The sequence below is a fragment of the Trachemys scripta genome, chromosome 4 (assembly GCF_013100865.1).
Source record: "Trachemys scripta elegans isolate TJP31775 chromosome 4, CAS_Tse_1.0, whole genome shotgun sequence".
In the NCBI taxonomy this organism is placed as follows: domain Eukaryota; kingdom Metazoa; phylum Chordata; order Testudines; family Emydidae; genus Trachemys; species Trachemys scripta.
The window spans coordinates 8,184,866-8,199,898 of NC_048301.1; the positions used below are offsets into that span (position 1 = coordinate 8,184,866).

The 15,033-nt window shown below is 45.6% G+C and overlaps 1 protein-coding gene across 3 annotated transcripts in view; it reads left to right on the top strand.

Moving 5' to 3' along the window:
• The window catches only part of GNG2 (G protein subunit gamma 2), a 90,932-nt gene that overhangs the window by 61,107 nt on the left and 14,792 nt on the right, over positions 1 to 15,033 (top strand). Inside the window, exon 2 of one of the 3 annotated variants that reach the window (XM_034768009.1) lies at positions 426 to 470. The exons of the other annotated variants lie outside the window; for them this stretch is intronic. The gene's annotated coding sequence lies outside the window, so the exon portion shown is untranslated. The remainder of the gene's footprint in view (positions 1 to 425; positions 471 to 15,033) is intronic. 3 annotated transcript variants of the gene reach the window in all.

Below are 15,033 nucleotides of genomic sequence, written 5' to 3' on the forward strand. Positions count from 1 at the left end.
CACACAAGAATGGAGCAGTCTGACAGAGGAATGGAAGTACTTAATAGCAAACCCAAAACCCAGAGGAGAGGTTTAATCTTAGTCCTGTAAGCTTTGCAGATATCCCTTAGTGGGAGTTTTCCGTCACCAGAGAGTTAGATACTGTTTTACCCAAGACCTGTTCCCTTGAGATAATCACTGATGTACTCCACTGTAGCACACAGAGTAACTGCTTAAAGAGCGCCAAGTAACAACGGAAAGCTTCCAGCAAGCAGATAACATTCATGAGTCTTGTATTCATTTGCCTTTTCTTTTCTTTTCATTTTTGCAACCAGCTAACTTTCAGAAGCACTCGTAGCTTTTGATTTAAATACAAGAGCCATCGTTCCCCTTTGGGAACCTCTGGGGCAGGAGGCTTAATTCTTTCTACTATTTGATTCTCGCAGAATGAAGTGGGTATTTCAGCACTTCAGTTACTGGTTTGCCTCTGGGTAAGTTTTAACATTTGATTTAGGTTTAAACCAGTCCCTTCAGTTATTTTCATTTTCCATTAAGAAAGGATTGGGGTGGCTTCTTTTCCTCCCCTAAATCAATGGTGTCCTCAATGACATTGTCACAAAGACCTTATGTTTTGGGGTGGGATGGGGGATATTGGAGGGAGGGTTTCCTTTGCTCCCAAAGCTTTAGACCAGAGGGCAAAGGCTCTATGGGAGAGTGAGATTAAGAAATTCTGGTTATTTTTATTCTCTGTCCAGCCCATCAAACAAAATGGAGACTAGAATCATGCTTGGCTTAGTTCAGTTAATTTCACAAATGTGTCAATGTCCTAAAACACCACCACTGCGGGGAGGTCCAGTCTGCCCCAGTACATGTTCTGCACTAGGAATTACGCATGTGTATCCGTGAGAATAAGCCATCCGCAACTATTGCATCATGTTAAAATGTGCAGCATCCTATTCGATGTATAACGCAAATGACTGTCTTGCATCTGAAGAAGTGAGGTTCTGACCCACGAAAGCTTATGCTCCCAATACTTCTGTTAGTCTCAAAGGTGCCACAGGACCCTCTGTTGCTTTTTACAGATTCAGACTAACACGGCTACCCCTCTGATACATGGTTTCCCACTGTAGACAGTGCAGCTCTATGTAATCAAGACGTACCACATCCGAAATATGGCGCATACAGAGGAGAAATGGAGCTAAACCATGATGTCTGCCTGTGCATCTGTATTTCCCTAAAATTCAAAGGGGCCTCGTGCACCCCTCATTTAATACCAAGTAGATTAAATTAACACTTGGGGCTGAGGTATCCCATCTATGTGCTTTCACACCCGCCTCTCTCAAGCTCCATCCCGCCTTTCCAAAAACTAAAAAAGAATTTACTCAGGCTTTTAAACATTTTGGGTAATGATTTAGCGGCGCTCTTCACTGCTGCCCGTGTGAATGTCAATGGGATGATGCACAGGCTTAAAAAGTTGCGCATGTGCTTAAGTATTTTGCCGAATGAGATTCCTAAAAATGCTGAGAACAAATAAAGTTTCACCCAACCTATTCTGCATGTGTTCTCTTCTAACCCAGGTTATTCCCCATGGGAGATATTTGGGAAGGGAAGGGATGGTATTATTTACTATATATATTTTCTCTCTGTGGGGTGGTTTTCTTTTCAGCATACATTTAGTAAAGGGGTCATTTAGAAATTAGAATAAAGTGGTTTCTAGAACTCTCCTAAACAGCTGGAAAGGTTTGTTGTCAGGGTGGTGACAGTGGCCTGCCCGTTAAGATGTCTCTACTGACCTCAGACTTGGAGCAAACCCCCGTAGGTGCTGTTTGTGCATGGTGGCTGCACTGCCCTATTCTGAAAGCTCTCCTCTCATCTGTGAGTTCAGATGTAGTTGAGAGTCAGACTGCAGGCAGATGTGTCAGCCCCGCTCCATCTGAGTGCAATCACAGTTGACAGCTCCACTGAGTCCGTGTCTGTATTTTTATAACCTTGCGTTTGGAGAAGGCAAACAAAGATTCTACGAACAATATTGTATCGTCTGTGCTGTTAATTCTTTTAGCCACCCAAACGTTCATTAGCCTAATGGTGGTGGTGTATGTAGTTATTCGATAGCCAGTCCAAGTCTATCTACCATACTTATATGGTCTGTTTCCATAGTAACCTTCCAGTCTTTTAATGTATTTCTACTCTCAAAAGCCCCTGGAAGTAGCACACCTACAGATGGGGAACTGAGGCACAGAGAGACTAAGTGGCTTGCCCAAGGACACACACGGAGTTTGGGGAGGGACTGGGAATTGAACTCTGATCTCCCAAGTCCCAAGCTAGTGCCATTAGCCACTCTTTCTCTCCACTCCCTGCTTTGTTACCTTTTACTTTCCCATTTTGTTCGTGGCTTTTCCTGCTACGCTCGTCTTGTGACCATTTGCACATGGCTCCCTGGACCAAATCTGGAGGAGCTGAGCAGGTAGGTGCGAGTCTAGCGACTTGTCTAGATGTAAAGTTGCACTGGTTTAACTAAAGGTGCACGTTAAAATCGATTTAGTCAAACTGGTGCAAAAGGCAGTGTGGACACTCTTGGCTTACGTCCACATTACACGCCAGTGGGGTACATGTCGCTACACGCCGCTGTGAAAAGCCCACTGCATCCAAACTGCGTTGTGTAGCTACACGTGTCAGGGAAAGGCTCTGGCAGGGGAAGCAGTGGGGAAAACTGCCTCCTCCTGCCAGAGCCTTTCCTCACTGGGGGAGTGTTTTCCCAAGGAGGGAAAAGGCCGAGAGGAAGTGAGACACTACAACTGCTCCTTGTAGCACTGTAGATGGGGCGGCACGGCTTGGATGAGTAAAACCACGCCTCGCCCTCTCTACTGTTGTTTATACCCCTACATGGGTATGTACTCAACACTCTGCCGAAAGGCACACACACCTTTATATTGATATAAACCTGATCTGTATGTATTTAGCTTATGGCAGTTGGGAACCAGTTTAAGCTAAACTGAAATACAAATGTGCAAACTAACCAAATTAAGTTAAACTGGTGAAACTTCGGTGTGCAGACAAAGGCATGGAGGAGCATAAATTCCATTCGTCGTCAATGAGACATAGACCTGTAGGGGCCTAAATCTGTTTTGAAAATGGGATCCTAAATCACTTAGGCATTTTTGATCATTTAATCTGAGGCCCAAGGCAGTTTGAGTATAACTGAAATTCAAGCTGTAATCCGCTGTCTCCATCACTGTGGGTCTGTATGTCTCCAAAGGCTTAACTGTGTCCTCTGATTCTAAGGTTTTTACTTTCCTGTGTGTGTTATCAGTTTGTTTTCTGTCTTTGGTCTAACTTGAGATTGGACTGTTGCCTACCTTAAGTGTTTAAAAAATCATGTGTTAGGCCTGCCCCAGGATCATGAGACTGGCTGAGAAATTGTGGGATTTTAAAAAGTAAAGAAATGGTGGGTTCTTTTTGCCTTCAGAAGGATTCAGGTCACACAAGCTTTTTCTCTCACATTCATCTGACTCCAGGAGCTGGGGCTTTAAGAAAATAAAATCGTGACATTTGCACCATGGATTTGTAAACTCTCCACTTCAGAGGCCTTGTCTTTGTATTTCATCTCCAAATTCCCATGCACACCTATGGCCCCATATAACTACAGTAGAATGATGGTTGGGTTTTTGTTCTATCTGTAGGCCTTGTTTTCTTTCATTCTTTTTCAGGTCTTTATAGTGTTGATTCCTCTGACCTGATTTGTTGATATATTTCATACTGGCATGAGTCTCCTCCTGGAGCCGTGTTCCATATATTCTTTTCTGCCATACGAGAGAGCTCTCAGAACTCCTTAATTTCCTCAGAATTTTTCCACTCTGCCTCTCGGAGCCATATAGATTCATAGATATTTTCAGCCCGAAGGGACGACGCTGATCATCTAGCCTGACCTCCTGCAATAACCCAGGTTACAGAATTTCACCCAGCAATCTCTATAGGGGAAGGAATTATTTGTTCTTCCCCATTACCTAAAGGAACAATATTAAGCCCAATAACTTGTGGTTGAATTGGAGCATGTCTGGAGCTGGGAGCATATTCATCCCATCTGGATTTAAAGACTCCAAATGCACCTTTTATTTTGCTTCATCATTTGAAACGTATATCTTTATTTCCTGTTAGAAATATTCTAACTTCAACTTCTAACCATTGGACCTTTTCCTGCCTTTGCCTGCTAGATTAAGAACCTCCTAAAATCAGATATCTTCTGCTGGTGAAGGTACTTTCAAAGGTAGAAAGATAGAGGAGTATTCTATAGACTTGTATATTGATGCTCATTGATAATTCAGGTCTGGGACTGTCTTTTATTTAACACCTTGCAAAGTGGGGCCCTGACTGGTGCCAGTCAGTGCTACTTGAGTGTAAATAATAAAAATGCATTGTTACCATCATTATTTTAATACCATTGCCATTTCTATGCCTTTGCTCGTATGGCAACAGGAAGGATGTTTTACTGATGTGTTTGCTGAAATCTTCGCTGCTTGCCAGATCTTGAGGGAAAATATGTGAACTCCTTAAAATAAAAATAACTCTGTTTCATCGGTAGTTTGTTCCAACACTGGTTACCTACATATGACTAGGCTTGGAAGGATTAGATTTTTATCAGTAAATGTTGGTGAACGTCAGTTTCACCCTACACACACCCAAACCACAAAAAAAAATTTCCATAGATGATAAGCAACATCAGAAAAATGCAGCTTGAGAACTTCTTAGAGCTTGATTTAATGATATTTACTTTGTCCATGTCGACATGTGATGTCGACAGTTGTATGTGTTAACAGTTAGAACACTTTCACTTTTTGAATCTTAATATCTGCAGTAATTAAATAATTTGTCTGACACCTCCCCCCCATAATTTCCCATAACTATTAAAATTAAAATTAAAATCAGTAAAAAACAATTAAAACCCATCATTTTATGCAACTGTGAAAATTTTAATTGATCAAATTGAAAAAATAAGTGTCTGCATTGCGATACTAAAACCAGTAGCCCAAACCTGCAACCCTGAGTCAGCTGACCCGGGCCAGCCAGCAGAGGCATTGAATTCCTGAGTTTCCAGGGGTTACTCGACCCCTAATCCGCCCCCTCCTCTTCCTCTACTCCACCTCTTCCCCCCCCCTCCTCCGCCTCTTCCTGCCCCTGCTCCTCCCTCGACCCCCAGCACCTCCTGCACGCCACTGAACAGCTGATCACTGGTGGCTGGGAGGTGCTGGGGGGGAGGAGCTGATCGGTGGGGCTGCCGGTGGGTGTGGAGCACCCACTATTTTTTGCCCATGGGTGCTCCAGCCCCAGAGGCCCCACGGAATTGGCACCTATCAGCCACGCCCATGCTATGGGTCTTTTATCTCAGTGTAGACATACCCTTCGTGCCCAACTTCCATTGACTTTCAATGGGATTTAGGTGCTTAACTCCTTTAGACTCTCTTAAAAACACCAGCTCTAGTCTCTGGAACAAAGTATCAAACTGTCCTTGGTTATTTCCACTCCCAGCCACCCATCATTTCTGTAATACCCCTTGAGAACTTTGCCTGCTGCTTCTATCTGTTAACCGCCCCACGGGCTGGTCGACACACAATTTTTGTACCAGTATGACTATCAATTAGGGGTGTGATGATTTTTTACCAAAATAGTTCTACCCGTACACTCCCTAGTATGGGTGCAATTATACCAGCGTGAAAGTGGCATATGCTGGGATAGTTTATTCCCCTTCCCATATGGGAATAAACCCCTTTATACCAATATAACTGGGTCTATGCTATGGGGATTGTACTGCTTTAGCAATAGTCAAAGTGGTGCAACCTTTGTGTGTAGACAAACACTGCCCCTGGAAGGAGTTATGCTACCGTACCCAGTGTCCATGGAGGTCTTGCAAATAGGAACGTCATCTGAGGACATGGGCATCCGGGGGAAGTGTCTCTCTCTCCCTTTATGGATAGCAACCTAAGTGGGGGTCGCTGATGCAAAAAGGGGCATGGCCAGGGTGGAAGAAACTTCCGTTGCTGTCCCCGTGAAAGAGTTCCTCCGCCACTGACCCCCCCCGCCCCCGGGTGGCCGCAGTGTAAAGGAATAGGTGCTTCACCTGCCCAGTCCCACAGCCCATCCCTGAGGTAGAGCAGAGACAGAAACACCATCTGCCTTCCTTAGGGATGCGTTTCTCCTGGGGCCCAGCGGGCTGCATCGGATGCACCACCATTGCTGAGGTTAACCCAGCTGTCTGAGTTTGTGTCTCTCCCAAACCAGTAAATCATCATTTTCTAACTTGGATGAGACCAGTCCCAACCTGGACAAGCAAATCTCTCTTTGTACTGTGTACTAACTACACTTTCAAGCGAAAGGCCGAAGATTTATTCAGTATTCTTTATTAAACCCTACCATGGGATGTACCCCCAAATGCTTTCGGTGCCCTTTAAAAACAATCCACCTGGACTCGCTTTGAGCGTTTGCCTTTTCAGCGACATTCAGTGAGAGGCCGGGACTGCTCACCGCACTGTCACAAATCCCACCTTGCTCTGAAATAGCTGCAAGTCCTTGTTCGCAGGGGGCCAAAATGTCCCCTCCGGTGCCCTTGGGCCTGCTTTAAGCAATTGTTTGCACGCTCACCATGCCCCAAAATCCAGCCCAAGTGCAAGACTTGTCCAGGAACGAGGCTCAGCAACAAAACAACATTCTTTAAAAATAAGACCTATGTGATGACAAGCTGACTTTTCCTGGGAGTAGCTGAACTGCAGTGTATCAGACCCCGCTTTCCTGCTCTCGGAAGGTATCCGATGCTAGAATGCTAATAAACCCGTTTCTATGGAAACTCCCTCATGACCACTCCTTTCTGCTGGCTCCCCTCCAATTTGTGAACGGCTTTTCAATATTGAAAGACCGCTTCATAAATCACACACAAATCCAGTATGCATTAAAAAGAAAGCAGGCTGAAGTGTGGGAACACTTAACCATGATTTATGAATCAAAACCTTTGTTCCGGTTAAGGAAACCCCTAGGCACAATTTTAATTTGTTTCATTTTATTTTCCGTTGTTCAGAAAATAATGAAATGTGTGCAACGTGGACATCATCAAATCTCTTTCATAGCTTGGGCCAGATCGGCAGCTGTGTTGAAGTCAATAGAACTGCATCGAATTACTCCGGCTGGAGATTTGGCCCCTTGCTTTATTTTTTTTGGTCAATGTAGGTGTTTTTTTTTGGGGGGGGGGGGGTTAATAAAAATTGTTTTCAAACTACGAGCGGCTTATTTTAGAGGGAAACCTTTTCAGAAGCAACAATCTTACTGAAAAAAAACCAACCAGCTGTCACAGCTTAGCGTGAGGGATTTCCACGGCTGAGAGAGATAATAGTGGGGGAAATTATGTAGATGGGGAAAAAGTAGTTACTTATTTATAGCTGCCCTATCAAATCTGTCGGTCTGTGTTCTTGCACTAGACTCATCACCACAGTTTCCGAGCTCCCCGTAAAATTAGGCTGGGTACTCTGGGAAGCTTTACCTGTCGCGTCTCCGGTCTGCAGGGACTGGACTTTGGGCAGTGGTTGTGGTCATACTGGGAACTGGGATTTGCTTTTTGCTCTGAGGTTCTTGAGTTTCATGATCACACCTGATTCCGTGGGGTGTGGGGGCAGTATCTGAGAAAGCGCGCTCTCTCTCTCTCACGCAGCTCCCTCTTGAAGATAACCGTGCCATTATTTCTGCGGAATGTGGCTGTCGTGGGATGGCTGTCGAGGTGGCTAAGGCAGCTCACAGTCAATGCTGGCTGGAGGCTAAATACGTTGCATCATCCCCATTTTACAGATGGGGGAACTGAGGCACAGAGAGATCAGGGCCTGGTCTATACCCAGTTATACATGTAACTATTTCAGTGAGGAGAGAGATTTTTTTTTCCCATTACCGAAATCGTTATCCCCGTACGACCCTGAGTGCAGATCCCTCCTTGCAGGAATAAAACTACGCTGCTATAAACCTGTATACTAGTGTATAGAAAACGTCCGTGTGCAGAAACGTCTCAGGGCCAGGTTTGCCAAGGTATTTAGGCACTGAAAGCTGCAGGCAGGGACCTAGTGAGATTTTTAAAAGCATCTAGGCTCCTTGCTGCCATTGAAATCAGTCTGGTCCTAATTAACTTTGCCAGGATCACACAGGAGTAGGAAATTGAACGCCGCTGGCACCCTAACCATTGGGCTCTCCTTCCTCTCTAGACCTGATCACAACGGGTAAGGTGGTTTCTGGGTAATCTGAGCCAGTCCTTAGACGATGGGGGCTGGAACCTGGAATTCTGGGAGAAAACCTTCCACACATAGTTACCATTGGACTCTCTGTACAGTATGGGCCAGGTATTGAATTCATTTATGTAGGTATAAATCTGGAATGTATCTACTTGTTGCAGTGGAGATACAGCTGTCAGTCCAGAGGGTAACTGGGGGGCAAGGCTGACTCGTAAAGCCAAAACTTGTCAAGGACCCACCGCTGCATACAATGAATAAGACTCTTTGTAACTATCCACAGCCACAAAACTAAGCCCATGGCCAACAATGAGCTAGAAAGGAAACAGCCTTGGGCCTTGCCTGGAAGGAAGCTACAGATCCTCCCGGAGTATAGAATCCTAGAATATGAGGGTGGGAAGAGACCTCAGGAGGTCATCTAATCCAACCCCCTGCTCAAAGCAGGACCAATCCCCAACTAAATCATCCCAGCCAGGGCTTTGTCAAGCCGGGCCTTAAAAACCTCCAAGGAAGGAGATTCCACCACCTCCCTAGGTAACCCATTCTAGTGCTTCACCACCCTCCAAGTACTGAGCAGGAAGGGCAATCTGGAGTGACTGTCCCTTGGTGGGAGAGACCAAGCCACCTGTCCTTTCTGGGCTGTACCCAGGATATGGCGCGGTCCGAACCCCACCAGTTCCAAGACACTTCAAAGTCACGTGATCCATGTTGTCCCACCCATTCACACTGTGCGGAAGGGAGCCTGCTCTCCCAGACTGTGAGGAGAAGGGTTAGGAGAGGGAAAAGGAGGTGTGTGATAGCATTTCATCTGGTAACTGCCTCTCCCCCACCTCCTTTGGGGCACATCTGCTCTACAGGGCCGGGGAAGAGGGCAGGAATCAAAGGAATAGCTGGTCTACGTAGCACGTTCACCTCTCAGAACAGCAGGGTTTGCGCTGTAAAATGCACCACGAAGTCCCCTCGCTGCAACTCTGAGCCTGTAGAGGAGTGATGGATGGGAGCTGAGCGGGAGGCAGGTTAATGGCACTGTTAGCCATGGTCCCATTGCTACAGGGGGACTGGAGGGTGCACAGAAGCAGATGGCATCTTGGCACTTGCGGGACTGCCTTCCGCATGTATTCCCTTGAGTCTCTACCTAGTGTGGGCTGTGGTGGCCTTGCCCACTCTGGAGTATCTCTGGCACCATCCCTTGGAGGTGGGGGAGTTGGTGAAACCGGATTACAAACTCAGTGGACTCACAGGGGCCTGATCCTCAACTGATGTAAATGAGCATAGCACCATTGACTTCATGACCCATTTATATTTCTCTTTGCCATTTCTGAGTTCTTCTAGAGGGGAAGATACAGGGAAAGGCACAGTTCTTATTAGCTAGAGTAGCTCAGTGAATCTTAACACTCTGCAGACTTGTATTGGATAGGGAGTTGCAGGCAACTTCGTAAATTAATCTACCATTGATTTTAAAAAGTCTCCAGTGGTTTGGGATCAAAATGAAATTAGACTTTCTGTTCTGCGCCTGCAGTATGTTCCCATTAGTTGGTACCATTGTGGGCCACTCTAGAAAAAGGTATTTTCCAAATTTAGCAGACGTTAAATGACTGCTGCAGGACTGGAAAGAAGCCGCATGTACATGACAGAATGTAGCGTTGATTAACATTCAGAAAAGACACATTAGGCTACAACCGCCATTCAGCTGAGTGAAGACACGGGGCGTCAGTGCACTAGGAAACAAAGGCAGAAACAAACCATTCACAATAATTGTGGGGGGAAATAGGTTTTCTGCCTTAGTCCTAAAATGATGGACTGAGTACAAATATCTTATGAGGAAGGGAGAATCAAGCCAAGGCACTTCCAAAAGGACAACAGATCTGCTGAACGGTTACATAGCAAAGATGGATGAATAGAGTAAGTGACGGGCCCCGTGTTTAATGCTCACTGTGAAGGTTGCCCTAATCATCATGTCCCGTAGGTAAAATGCTATCCAAGTTCTAAGAACTTACTGAATCAGAGTCCAAGTTTAAGTACGTACGTCACTCTAAACATGTGACTATTGCCAATGACATCATGGGCTTAAGTGCCTTGCTGAATTGAAGCATTGGGTCATGATCCTGAAATAGGAGCCATCATAGGCACCGACTATGGAAAAAAATTAGTGGGTGCTTAGCACCCACCAGCAGCAAGCTCCCCTCTTCCCTGCCAGCCGGCGCCCCGCTGGTCAATGCCTCCCCTTCCCTCCCAGTGCCTCCCACCCACCGGCGCCCCGCTGGTCAACTCCTCTCTCTCCCTCCCTCCCAGCGCCTCCCACCCGCTGTGATCCGCTGTTCTGTGGCATGCAGGAGGTGCTGGGAGGCAGGGCCGGCTTTAAACCGATTCGGCCGATTCCCCGGAATGGGGCCCCGCGCCTAAGAGGGCCCCTCAACATCCGGGGCTGCCGGCAGAGGGGGGGAAAAAAAAGCCGCATCTTGCTTCTCCCCCCTCCCTCCAGCGCTTGCACCACCATACAGCTGATCAGCACAAGCCTCAGAGGGAGGGGGAAGGAGGAGGAATGCGGCATGCTTGGGGAAGACACGGGGATTTGGGGAGGGATCCAATGGGGCAGTGAGGGGGCGGGGGAGGGCATGAGACAATTCACGTCCTGGCGTGGGGCCCTGCACCTGCTAAAGCCGGCCCTGCTGGGAGGGAGAGGGAGGACTGGAACAGGGACGGGGTGTGCTCGGGGAAGAGGCAGGGAGAGGGCAGAGTGGGGACAGAAGAGGTGGGGCAAGGGTGGGCCTGGGGCAGGGTCTGGGGCAGGGCAGGAAGAGGCAAGGCAGGGGTGGGACTTGGAGGAAAGGGTGAAGTGGGGGTGGGCCTGGGGCAAAGGTGGGAGGGGTTGAGCACCCCCCCGGGTAGAGAGGAAGTCAGCGCCTATGGAATCCATGCTGGTGGACTCCTTCACCTGGGCTAAGGCCCACTGACTCCTGTAGGGCTCCGCATGGCTTATTTGCAGGATCGGGGCTTTAAAGGGCAATGACAAAGTGTTAATGCAATTTTTAAATTTGAAGGCAACAAATGTAAATGACCAAATAAGGGTGTTCCCCTGAGGATAATGAACAACATGAAAGGTGTGGGTAGACAGCTCCATTTTAAGTACTGTGTATTTTCGAACTCTAAAGTATGGCATGAAATAAATTCCGAAACGTGGGATTCAGATAAATAAAGCCTGGCCTAAGATCTCCAGCTACTGTAGTTTGGGGGGGAAAGTCAGTTTTTCTGTTCAAATGGAAGTATTTTCCCTCTGAACACAAGTGGCCAGTCTGCAGTTCTGGAGCCAAAAAAGCATCAAAGAGGAAAAGATTGCTCAAGTATACAAAGCTCTCTTATTCATTTTTTAAAAACTGGAAAATTCCGATGAATCGGTTAGCTCTTCTGAGTGGAGGCACTGGGGAGACTAACCCAGCTGGAAAGTTTTGGGGCCTGGAGAAGTGTCTGAGTTTTTTGTGTTTTGCTTGTCAGATGAAGCCAGCCCATTACAAAAAGGAACAAAACAATCCTGAGAAATACACAGCTGTAATTAAAGTGTAATACCACAGGGACATAGTACCTATATACTATACTTTATAAACATCATTATCATGGAAATAAACAGTATCCTCACTCATTAGCCTGCGGTCTCCAAGGCAAGAACCCCATTATCCGAAATGTGTGTGCATCATTAAACAGCAGCTATGAGAGGCTGTCTGTATTCCATTGTGAATTTCACTAAAAGGTTTCTTTTCCCTGCAAAGAAGAAAAATTCCTTTCTTTGTTCTATAGTAGATATTACTATATTCTAATGAGGTTTTATTATTTATATTAGATGTAACAAAGTTCATTCCACATTGGGATGCAGGAGCTGCTGTAAAGTTAAGTTGCTTCTTAATGTTTTCTTAAGATTCAGGTAGACTATTGGTCTTGGATTTTCTCTTGTCTTCCCTTTGGCTCTGATTAAATTGGTCCCAATTAACCACTGGAAAATGCTGTCCTGCATAATTACTCCATTTGTGCTATGAGAATCTTATTAGAGATAATGGGTTGTGTGTATTGTCTAACAACAAGCAGGGAAGTGATATTGGCAAATCCCAGTAACACAAATGGGATACCTGACTGCACATGCATGCACACACATTCTGCAGTAATAATCTCTGTGTTGTTGTTTCTGCACAAATCTACTTGCAAATCCACCCACTGGCAGCTGACATACCACTGTATTTGGACCATCTTTGGATCGAACCAATAGTCCAGGTAGTTCAACATCCTGTCTCTGAAAGTGGCCAGCACCAGATGTTTCAGAGGAAGATGCCAAAAATCTTAAGTGGATAATTATGAAATAATCTGATAATAGGAGAAGTTTCATGCCAACCACTCATGAGTGTTTGGAAATTCTTTGGAACCTGAGGGTTTATAGCCCTTACATCTTTTCCTTTGTCTAATGTGACTGTACAGGCTCTTATCTGTATAAATGTCTATCCTTTTTTAATCAACTAAGTTCTTGCTCTCCATATCTAGCAATAATGAATTCCACCGGGTAATTAAGCATTGTTTAAAAAGGTATTTCTTTTCTTCAGAACTTTGTACTTTGTACTTTGTTGCCTTTTAATTTCATTGAGCGCTCTTGTATCTGAACTTATTATTGACCAAGGAGTGTCCATGGTTTCCTGGAGGTCTATGCTCGTGCATAGTTGTGTGGTTGGTTGGTTTGAAAATAATGTACAAACTTACATTCGGAAAAGCTCCCAAGTGAACCTGAACTGATAAGAATTAAAAGCTTTGCAAAAGTACAGTTGGTATTGTCAAAATAGCACTTTAAATCCAAGTAGTATCCAATGAAAACTGTACATTTCAAATGGTGGTTGAAAAGATGGGTATTTAAACATGTTGGGTTATATATGATTAGCACTTAAAAACTTGTAATGTCAAAAATTTGCTGTGAAGATGAATTTCTGAGGGCAAAATCCCAGACCCAGTGCCCAACTTCAGTAAATGTGCTGTGTTTGATGGAGTTTCACACAGGGAAGTAATTGGTGCTGAGGTTCAGAGCTGCAGTATCTTTCTTAGCTGCTACACCATCCCAAATTCTTCTGGGCAAGATACACAGAGTCATAGTCTATCTTCAACATGATGCATTTATTGAGCAAAGCAACTGCAAACTACAGACACACATACGGGCTTCCACACAGGTTGAGCTCTAGTTCGGTCTCATCTGTTTACCAGGGACTGCACCCTGGCACAGCATACAGAGACATCTAGTGGCCAAATGACAATATTGCAAGGAAATAGTTTACACCTCTTCCTAACTTAGCCTGCAGTCCACATACCACAAAGTCTTGGAGAATGCTTTGGGCAGCACCTCCCCAGCAGGAGCAGCCCCTGCTACATAGCACATGAAGGCTGTGGACCTTCTGAGTGCCTCCCTGAGGGTCAGCGCAACGTCGTTTCAGCTACATTCAGAATCTTCCATGTATATGGAGATATACCTATCTCATAGAGCTGGAAGGGACCTTGAAAGGTCATCAAGTCCAGCCCCCTGCCTTCACAGCAGGACCAAGTACCATCCCTGACAGATTTTGCTCCTAGATTCCCTAAATGGTCCCCGCAAGGATTGAACTCACAACCCTGGATTTAGCAGGCTAATGCTCAAACCACTGAGCTCTCCCTCCCCCCATGACTAAGGATGGTGTTGTTTCAAACTGTAAATCTCTATCTAAGCATTAAGGACGCTTTGATGAGAGCGAAAGCTGGGAATTGCATAGAACACCCTGCTTTCGCACGCTCATACTTGATAAGAAAAAAGTGAATGAAAGCATCGCTCACTGCAAAATGTGTAAGTTTTCCTTATTGAGGAATAGGGTCACCGCTAGCTTTGGGAGATCCCGGGAATGTAGAGAGTGGGTTTTTCTGTTTGCTTTTAATTCAGATCACAATTTTGCTCCCTGCTACAAAGAGCTCTTTCACATAACTTCTTTGCAATTCTCCCTCTCCGCCCCAGTCTCTGATTTATAGCCTCTGCACAGAAGTACATTTCTACCAACTGCTACATGTTTAATTTCATCTCTAGTCATACACTTTGAAAGGCATGTCAGTAATAGTCTCAAAGAAAAAATGCTCACGGTAGTGTCCTATCTGAAGCCCCAATCCTGCAATTTACAATTGGGGCTGGAAGAAAAATGTCAAACTGAACAGTTTCTCACTGGGAAATGAGGTTTCGTTGAAATAAAAGTTTTCTATGGGAAAAACTTGACGTCTGGAATTTTCAGCCAGGAAAATCAAAATTGTCACATTCATAGAACATCAGGGATCTCTCTACTCCAACCCCCTGCTCAAAGCAGGGCTAATCCCCAGACAGATTTTTTGCCCCCAATCCCTAAATGGCCCCTTTAAGGATTGAACTCACAACCCTGGGTTCAGTAGGCCAATGCGCAAACCACTGAGCTATCCCTCCCTCCTAATGAACTGTGTTGTTTAGTTTCCAGTCAACGTTAATCCCTGTTTCTGCCTGAGATGTCACCATCCCTTATACGGGTTGTAGTTCTGGACATTTCCTACCCCCATTCTCCCCATGAGCCCCCACTCTCTGGTTGGCCATCATCTCCTGGGATTCCTCACAGCCTCTCCCTGCACCTGGGGTCCGCCTGCATTTTAAATGGAAGGATCAGGGTGGGATGATGAAGGCGCAGGCGAGAGCTTTAGCTCAACGGCAAAGCCTTTTTATGTGCCATCAAATGAGAAATGGCATTCACGCACGGTGAACGGCTCTTGAATAGTGTACAAAAGGCATTGATTTTCC